This window comes from Ascaphus truei, chromosome 9, assembly GCF_040206685.1.
Source record: "Ascaphus truei isolate aAscTru1 chromosome 9, aAscTru1.hap1, whole genome shotgun sequence".
In the NCBI taxonomy this organism is placed as follows: Eukaryota; Metazoa; Chordata; class Amphibia; order Anura; family Ascaphidae; genus Ascaphus; species Ascaphus truei.
This window is the reverse complement of record NC_134491.1, coordinates 25724436-25733263: the sequence shown is the minus strand read 5'-3', so window position 1 is coordinate 25733263 and position 8828 is coordinate 25724436. Positions and strand designations below refer to the sequence as shown.

The following is an 8828-nucleotide window of genomic DNA, read 5'->3' as shown; positions in this document are numbered from 1 at the left end:
GTGTGTGAAGAGGAGAGATAGTGAGCAATGTGTGTGAAGGGAAGAGAGATTGAGCAGTGTGTGTGTGTGTGTGTGTGTGTGTGTGTGTGTGTGTGTGTGTGTGTGTGTGTGTGTGTGTGTGTGTGTGTGTGTGTGTGTGTGTGTGTGTGTGTGTGTGTGTGTGAAGGAGAGAGAGAGTTAGCTCTGTGTGTGAAGGGAAGAGAGAGTGAGCATTGTGTGTGTATGTGTGTGTGTGTGTGTGTGTGTGTGAAGGAGAGAGAGAGTTAGCTCTGTGTGTGAAGGGAAGAGAGAGTGAGCATTGTGTGTGTATGTGTGTGTGTGTGTGTGTGAAGGAGAGAGAGTGATCACTGTGTATGCATGAAGGGGAGAGAGCGAGCAATGTGTGTGAAGGGGAGAGAGAGTGAGCAGTGTGTGTATAGAAGGGAGAGAGGGAGGTGTGTACTGTATGTGTGTGAAGGGGAGAGATAGTGAGCAATGTGTGTGAAGGGAAGAGAGAGTGAGCAGTGTGTGTGTGTGTGTGTGTGTGTGTGTGTGTGTGTGTGTGTGTGTGTGTGTGTGTGTGTGTGTGTGTGTGTGTGTGTGTGTGTGTGTGTGTGTGTGAAGGGGAGAGAGAGTGAGGTGTGTGTGTGAAGAGGGGAGAGAAGGAGCAGTGTGTGTGTGTGTAGGGAAGAGAGTAAGCAGTGTGCATGAAGGGGAGAGGGAGCAGTGTGTGTGTGTGTGTGTGTGTGTGTGTGTGTGTGTGTGAGCGAGAGACACACTCCTCTTTCTTTCTTTCTTTCTTTTGATCTCTCTCTCTCTCACACACTGCTCACTGTCACTCTCCCCTGACACACTCCCAGGGCTCCCTCTTTTCTCGTCACAGGCACACACACACTCAATCTGTATCCCCTTCTCACTCACACACATTGCTCACTGTCTCCCATCCATACCCCCCCCCCCATACACACACACTGTTCACTCCGTCTCCCCTCCTCCTCTCCTATGTGAGAGCTTCTCTGTTATGCTGTGTGAGCTGCAAACTGCAGAGCTCAGCAATTTAATGCGGAACTGAGGGAGAGAAAGAGGGAGGGAGGACAGGAGACACCAGGGACATCCAGGATCTGTCCAACCCAGGTCCAATCTCCTCCTTCTGAGAATGAACACTCTGTGCTATATAATGATGCTGAGTATTTCTATACACTGATGATGAACATGTTTTGCTGTACAGTATAGTCTTGTGGAGTATCTCCATACACTGATGAACACGCCACACTGTATAATGATGAGTATCTCTATACACCGAAAATGAACACGCTGCACTGTGTAGCGATGTGGAGTATCGCTATACACTTCAAGTACACTATCCACCTGGTATTTTAACCTCTTCAAGTCTCAAATGACGAACTTAACATTAAATGGGTCAGGAGGTTGTCCTCCGGGTGAGCGCTCTTCAGTTCTTGCACTCCATGCCAAGTGGGACCACTCCTTTCCTGCAGCAGAAATGAGATATTGAGCAAATCTTCGGCCAATGAGATCGCAGGAGAGAGAGAGAGAGAAAGAGAGAGAGAGAGAGAGAGAAAGGCAGGGAGAGGGGGAGAGAGATAGATTGAGAAAGAGAGAAAGGCAGATAGATAGAGGAGCTGCAGGCAGTGAGGATTCCTCAGCAGTCACTGAACACTGCATAGAGTGGGTGAGTGCTAATTACTTTTTCCGGTTTTATAACTCACTGCTGAGACCTTAAACCTTTTGCTTTCAGAGATGTAAAATTGGCAGTAAAGAGGTTAGTGGGGGTGATTGAAATGGCTCTGAATGCTTCAGTAACACACAATCACTGAATACACACTAGCATACATATTACATACCTACACACACACACATACACACACACACATACATTAAAAACAAACTCAGAGTGCACACTCTCTGCTGGCCTCTCCTCCACCTGAATAACACACACACACACACACACACACACACACACACACACACACACACACACAAACACACACACACACACACACACACACACACACACACACACACACACACTCTCTCTCTCTCTGCATCATGTGTTGTGATCTCATTAGCTGTGAACTTGAGTAACTCAGATTGTGCTGTCCTTCAAACTAGATCTCAGGGCAGAGGGCAAGGAAGGGTTAATGGAGTAGAGAATAACTACTATTCTTGCAGTGTGTATTGTGGGGTGAGAGCATTCTCTCTTCTCGCTCTTTTTTCTTCTCTATTGTCCACTCCTCCCTCACTGTCTCTTGTCCTTCCTCTCTCTCCTACCATAGCTCTGTCTCTCCCATTACCAGTCTCTTTTTTTCCTCCCCCTCTCCTTTCTCTCTCTTCCTATTAACTGGAGAACAGGAGTTTAAACTGCGTGAAATGAGGCAGAAAATGAACTTTCTGCAGACGGCGCAAGGGGGGGGGGGGGAGGGTGCGCAGTGTGTATGATTTTATAATACCTCCCACAGCTGTGGTGACTCAAGGGTTAATAGCTGCAGCCCCTCGCCGCTGAGGAGTCCCTGATTAACCCTCTCATGTGTTGGTGAGGAGATATCACATGTGTCCTTGCAAAGGACTAGATGAGTTCAGCACCGCAGACCATGGACAGCAGTGTGTGTGTGTGTTTGAATAGAGATACATACAGTACAGTACTGAGACATGTAAGAAAGGGAGTTATATGGCGTGATTATATAGAGCAATAGGAGGTATATGGAATATATAGAGCTATAGGAGGAGTTAAAGGGAGTGGTTATAAGGAGCAATAGGAGGAGTAATACAGAGCAATTATATGGGGCAATAGGGGGCGTTATAGGGAGCAGTTATATGGAACCAGCAACTGCAGAGTCTCTGTCTGAGTTTTTGTGCAATTCTCTGTGCAAGGAACATCAGAGAGTGATTTTGTACAGGATCTGTTACATCAACATACATCAAGGGCAACAGCAGTGCAAGTCCCCAACCCCCCACCCCCCAGCCACAAGGGCACACAAACTTATACTCAATTGTATGTACTGTATATACAGCACAGATACAGAATGGGAAGTGGCATAGCAAGCCCCCCCCCCCCCCTCACACAAAATTACATGTAAACACAGTACTGGTACACAGTGGCAGCGTCAAGGTCTGATATTAGAATATAATTAGGTGCAGTGTTGTGTGTACGAGCAGTAATGCTGGTTATTACAGGACCTGTATCACATATTAGAATAAAAATATCTTTAGTGGGTTAGTTAAGGGTTTATCAGGACATCTGCTGTGTGCCAACTCTCTCCCTCAGTGTCCCTGCTGTCTCAGACAGTTAATGACAGTGAGTTGTCACCTGGCCACAGGAGTCATTGTAATTTATCTCTTTTCCTAACAAGGTTAAAGACTGTCAGGGAGCCAGCAGGGCTGTGAGAGAGCATAAGAGAGGGGTGGGAGGAAGGGGGCAGCTCCCAAAATTAAGAAGGGTGGAGGAGAGAGAATATTATGGCTCATAAGAGAGATAGGGAGGGAAACGAGAAAGAAAGGGAGGGAGAATAAAAGTAAATAGAGTGAGTGTATACTATGGGAAAGTATAATATAAATAAGAGATGGAGATGGGAAATAGGAAAGACAAAAAAATAAATTAAGAGAGAGTATACTTCTGGGAAAGTATAGAGATATATGAGTATGAAAATAGAGAGAGGTGGGGAGAGAGACAGAAGAGAGAGAAGGAAAGTAAATAAATTGAGTGTATACTGATGGGAAAGTATAGGGATATATGAGAGGGTAGATGGGGAGGGTGGGAGGGAGATCCACAGAGAGGAGTGTGCATTGGTTGTGGGCGAGGGAAGTGTAAAGATCAGATGTTGATTAAAGGAAGTAAGGACACAACAAGTAAGACTCCTACCCACCTCCTTGTAATCTATGTTTCCTTCCCTCTCTCCCTCCCTCCTCTCCCTCTCTCCCCCCTCCTCTCCCTCCCTCCTCTCCCTCTCTCCCCCCTCCTCTCCCTCTCTCCCTCCTCTCCCTCTCTCCCCCCTCCTCTCCCTCTCTCCCTCCCTCCTGGGCTTTATAGCTGACACCACCTCAAGGCGGTGGTCATTACCCTTGTGAGCTGCAGTCAGGGCCGTGAGGAGCTCAGTCAGCACCTCCCCCCCGGGGTCAGCTCCGGCACCAGAACCAGGCTCCTGTGCTGAACAGCTGGTACTCAGTGCAAAGAGCATACACTTTATACAGTGAGGGTGGCGGGGGGGGGGAGTGCACAGAGTATACGGAGTGGGGACAGCGGGACTCAGTGCAGAGAGTATATAGAGTATACAGAGAGGGGACGGCGGCACTCAGTGCAGAGTATATAGAGTATACAGAGAGGGGACGGCGGGTCTCAGTGCAGAGTATATAGAGTATACAGAGAGGGGACAGCGGGACTCAGTGCAGAGAGTATATAGAGTATACAGAGAGGGGACGGCGGCACTCAGTGCAGAGTATATAGAGTATACAGAGAGGGGACGGCGGGGCTCAGTGCAGAGTATATAGAGTATACAGAGAGGGGACGGCGGGGCTCAGTGCAGAGTATATAGAGTATACAGAGAGGGGACGGCGGGACTTAGTGCAGAGTATATAGAGTATATAGAGTATACGGAGAGGGGACGGCGGGACTCAGTGCAGAGAATATAGAGTATACAGAGAGGGGACGGCGGCACTCAGTGCAGAGTATATAGAGTATACAGAGAGGGGACGGCGGGACTTAGTGCAGAGTATATAGAGTATACGGCGAGGGGACGGCGGGACTCAGTGCAGAGTATATAGAGTATACGGCGAGGGGACGGCGGGACTCAGTGCAGAGTATATAGAGTATACGGAGTGGGGACGGCGGGACTCAGTGCAGAGTATATAGAGTATACGGAGAGGGGACGGCGGGACTTAGTGCAGAGTATATAGAGTATACGGAGTGGGGACGGCGGGACTCAGTGCAGAGTATATAGAGTATACGGAGAGGGGACGGCGGGTCTCAGTGCAGAGTATATAGAGTATACGGAGAGGGGACTGCGGGTCTCAGTGCAGAGTATATAGAGTATACGGAGTGGAGACGGTGACACTCAGTGCAGAGAGTATATAGAGTATACGGCGAGGGGATGGCGGGTCTCAGTGCAGAGAGTATATAGCGTATACGGCGAGGGGATGGCGGGTCTCAGTGCAGAGTATATAGAGTATACGGAGTGGGGACGGCGGGACTCAGTGCAGAGTATATAGAGTATACGGAGAGGGGACGGCAGGTCTCAGTGCAGAGAGTATATAGAGTATACGGAGTGGGGACGGCGGGTCTCAGTGCAGAGTATATAGAGTATACAGAGAGGGGACGACGGGTCTCAGTGCAGAGAGTATATAGAGTATACGGAGTGGGGACGGCGGGTCTCAGTGCAGAGTATATAGAGTATACGGCGAGGGGACAGCGGGTCTCAGTGCAGAGTATATAGAGTATACGGCGTGGGGACCGTGGGTCTCAGTGCAGAGTATATAGAGTATACGGAGAGGGGACGGCGGGTCTCAGTGCAGAGAGTATATAGAGTATACGGAGAGGGGACGGCGGGACTCAGTGCAGAGTATATAGAGTATACGGAGAGGGGACCGCGGGTCTCAGTGCAGAGTATATAGAGTATACGGAGTGGGGACGGCGGGTCTCAGTGCAGAGTATATAGAGTATACGGCGAGGGGACCGCGGGTCTCAGTGCAGAGTATATAGAGTATACGGCGAGGGGACGGCGGGTCTCAGTGCAGTGTATATAGAGTATACGGAGAGGGGACGGCGGGTCTCAGTGCAGAGTATATAGAGTATACGGAGAGGGGACCGCGGGTCTCAGTGCAGAGTATATAGAGTATACGGAGAGGGGACGGCGGGTCTCAGTGCAGAGTATATAGAGTATACGGAGTGGGGACGGCGGGTCTCAGTGCAGAGAGTATATAGAGTATACGGAGTGGGGACCGCGGGTCTCAGTGCAGAGTATATAGAGTATACGGAGTGGGGACGGCGGGTCTTAGTGCAGAGTATATAGAGTATACAGAGTGGGGACGGCGGGACTCAGTGCAGATTATATAGAGTATACGGAGTGGGGACGGCGGGACTCAGTGCAGAGTATATAGAGTATACAGAGAGGGGACGGCGGGTCTCAGTGCAGAGTATATAGAGTATACAGAGAGGGGACGGCGGGTCTCAGTGCAGAGTATATAGAGTATACGGAGAGGGGACGGCGGGTCTCAGTGCAGAGTATATAGAGTATACGGAGAGGGGACGGCGGGTCTCAGTGCAGAGTATATAGAGTATACAGAGTGGGGACGGCGGGACTCAGTGCAGAGTATATAGAGTATACGGCGAGGGGACGGCGGGACTCAGTGCAGAGTATATAGAGTATACGGCGAGGGGACGGCGGGTCTCAGTGCAGAGTATATAGAGTATACAGAGAGGGGACGGCGGGACTCAGTGCAGAGTATATAGAGTATATAGAGTATACAGAGAGGGGACGGCGGCACTCAGTGCAGAGTATATAGAGTATACGGAGAGGGGACGGCGGGTCTCAGTGCAGAGTATATAGAGTATACGTAGAGGGGACGGCGGGACTCAGTGCAGAGTATATAGAGTATACGGAGTGGGGATGGGGGGACTCAGTGCAGAGTATATAGAGTATACGGCGAGGGGACGGCGGGACTCAGTGCAGAGTATATAGAGTATACGGAGTGGGGACGGCGGGTCTCAGTGCAGAGTATATAGAGTATACGGAGAGGGGACGGCGGGACTCAGTGCAGAGTATATAGAGTATACGGAGAGGGGACAGCGGGTCTCAGTGCAGAGAGTATATAGAGTATACGGAGTGGGGATGGCGGGTCTCAGTGCAGAGTATATAGAGTATACAGAGAGGGGACGGCGGGTCTCAGTGCAGAGTATATAGAGTATACGGAGAGGGGACGGCGGGTCTCAGTGCAGAGAGTATATAGAGTATACGGAGAGGGGACGGCGGGACTCAGTGCAGAGTATATAGAGTATACGGAGAGGGGACAGCGGGTCTCAGTGCAGAGAGTATATAGAGTATACGGAGTGGGGATGGCGGGTCTCAGTGCAGAGTATATAGAGTATACAGAGAGGGGACGGCGGGTCTCAGTGCAGAGTATATAGAGTATACGGAGAGGGGACGGCGGGTCTCAGTGCAGAGAGTATATAGAGTATACGGAGAGGGGACGGCGGGACTCAGTGCAGAGTATATAGCGTATACAGAGAGGGGACGGCGGGTCTCAGTGCAGAGAGTATATAGAGTATATAGAGTATACAGAGAGGGGACGGCGGGACTCAGTGCAGAGTATATAGAGTATACAGAGAGGGGACGGTGACACTCAGTGCAGAGTATATAGAGTATACGGAGTGGGGACGGCGGGTCTCAGTGCAGAGAGTATATAGCGTATACGGAGAGGGGACGGCGGGTCTCAGTGCAGAGTATATAGAGTATACGGAGAGGGGACTGCGGGTCTCAGTGCAGAGTATATAGAGTATACAGAGAGGGGACGGCGGGTCTCAGTGCAGAGAGTATATAGAGTATACGGAGAGGGGACGGCGGGACTCAGTGCAGAGTATATAGAGTATACAGAGAGGGGACGGCGGGTCTCAGTGCAGAGTATATAGAGTATACAGAGAGGGGACGGCGGCACTCAGTGCAGAGTATATAGAGTATACGGAGTGGGGACGGCGGGTCTCAGTGCAGAGTATATAGAGTATACAGAGAGGGGACGGCGGGTCTCAGTGCAGAGTATATAGAGTATACGGAGAGGGGACGGCGGGTCTCAGTGCAGAGAGTATATAGAGTATACGGAGAGGGGACGGCGGGACTCAGTGCAGAGTATATAGCGTATACAGAGAGGGGACGGCGGGTCTCAGTGCAGAGAGTATATAGAGTATATAGAGTATACAGAGAGGGGACGGCGGGACTCAGTGCAGAGTATATAGAGTATACAGAGAGGGGACGGTGACACTCAGTGCAGAGTATATAGAGTATACGGAGAGGGGACGGCGGGACTCAGTGCAGAGTATATAGAGTATACGGAGAGGGGATGGCGGGTCTCAGTGCAGAGTATATAGAGTATACGGAGTGGGGACGGCGGGTCTCAGTGCAGAGAGTATATAGAGTATACGGAGAGGGGACGGCGGGACTCAGTGCAGAGTATATAGAGTATACGGAGAGGGGATGGGGGGACTCAGTGCAGAGTATATAGAGTATACAGAGAGGGGACGGCGGGACTCAGTGCAGAGTATATAGAGTATACGGCGAGGGGACGGCGGGACTCAGTGCAGAGTATATAGAGTATACGGAGAGGGGACAGCGGGTCTCAGTGCAGAGTATATAGAGTATACGGAGAGGGGACAGCGGGTCTCAGTGCAGAGTATATAGAGTATACAGAGAGGGGACGGCGGGTCTCAGTGCAGAGTATATAGAGTATACAGAGAGGGGACGGCGGGTCTCAGTGCAGAGAGTATATAGAGTATACAGAGAGGGGACTGCGGGTCTCAGTGCAGAGTATATAGAGTATACAGAGAGGGGACGGCGGGTCTCAGTGCAGAGTATATAGAGTATACGGAGAGGGGACGGCGGGACTCAGTGCAGAGTATATAGAGTATACGGAGAGGGGACGGCGGGACTCAGTGCAGAGTATATAGAGTATACAGAGAGGGGACGGCGGGTCTCAGTGCAGAGTATATAGAGTATACAGAGAGGGGACGGCGGGTCTCAGTGCAGAGTATATAGAGTATACGGAGAGGGGACGGCGGGACTCAGTGCAGAGTATATAGAGTATACGGAGAGGGGACGGCGGGACTCAGTGCAGAGTATATAGAGTATACG

The 8828-nt window shown here is 50.5% G+C and overlaps 1 protein-coding gene across 2 annotated transcripts in view; it reads left to right on the top strand.

Moving 5' to 3' along the window:
• Positions 1-1559: 1559 nt before the first annotated feature.
• SYT2 (synaptotagmin 2) overlaps positions 1560-8828 on the top strand; it is an 88346-nt gene continuing 81077 nt past the window's right edge. The window contains exon 1 of one of the 2 annotated variants that reach the window (XM_075613930.1): positions 1560-1669. The gene's annotated coding sequence lies outside the window, so the exon portion shown is untranslated. The remainder of the gene's footprint in view (positions 1670-8828) is intronic. The other variant, XM_075613936.1, reaches the window with a different exon arrangement.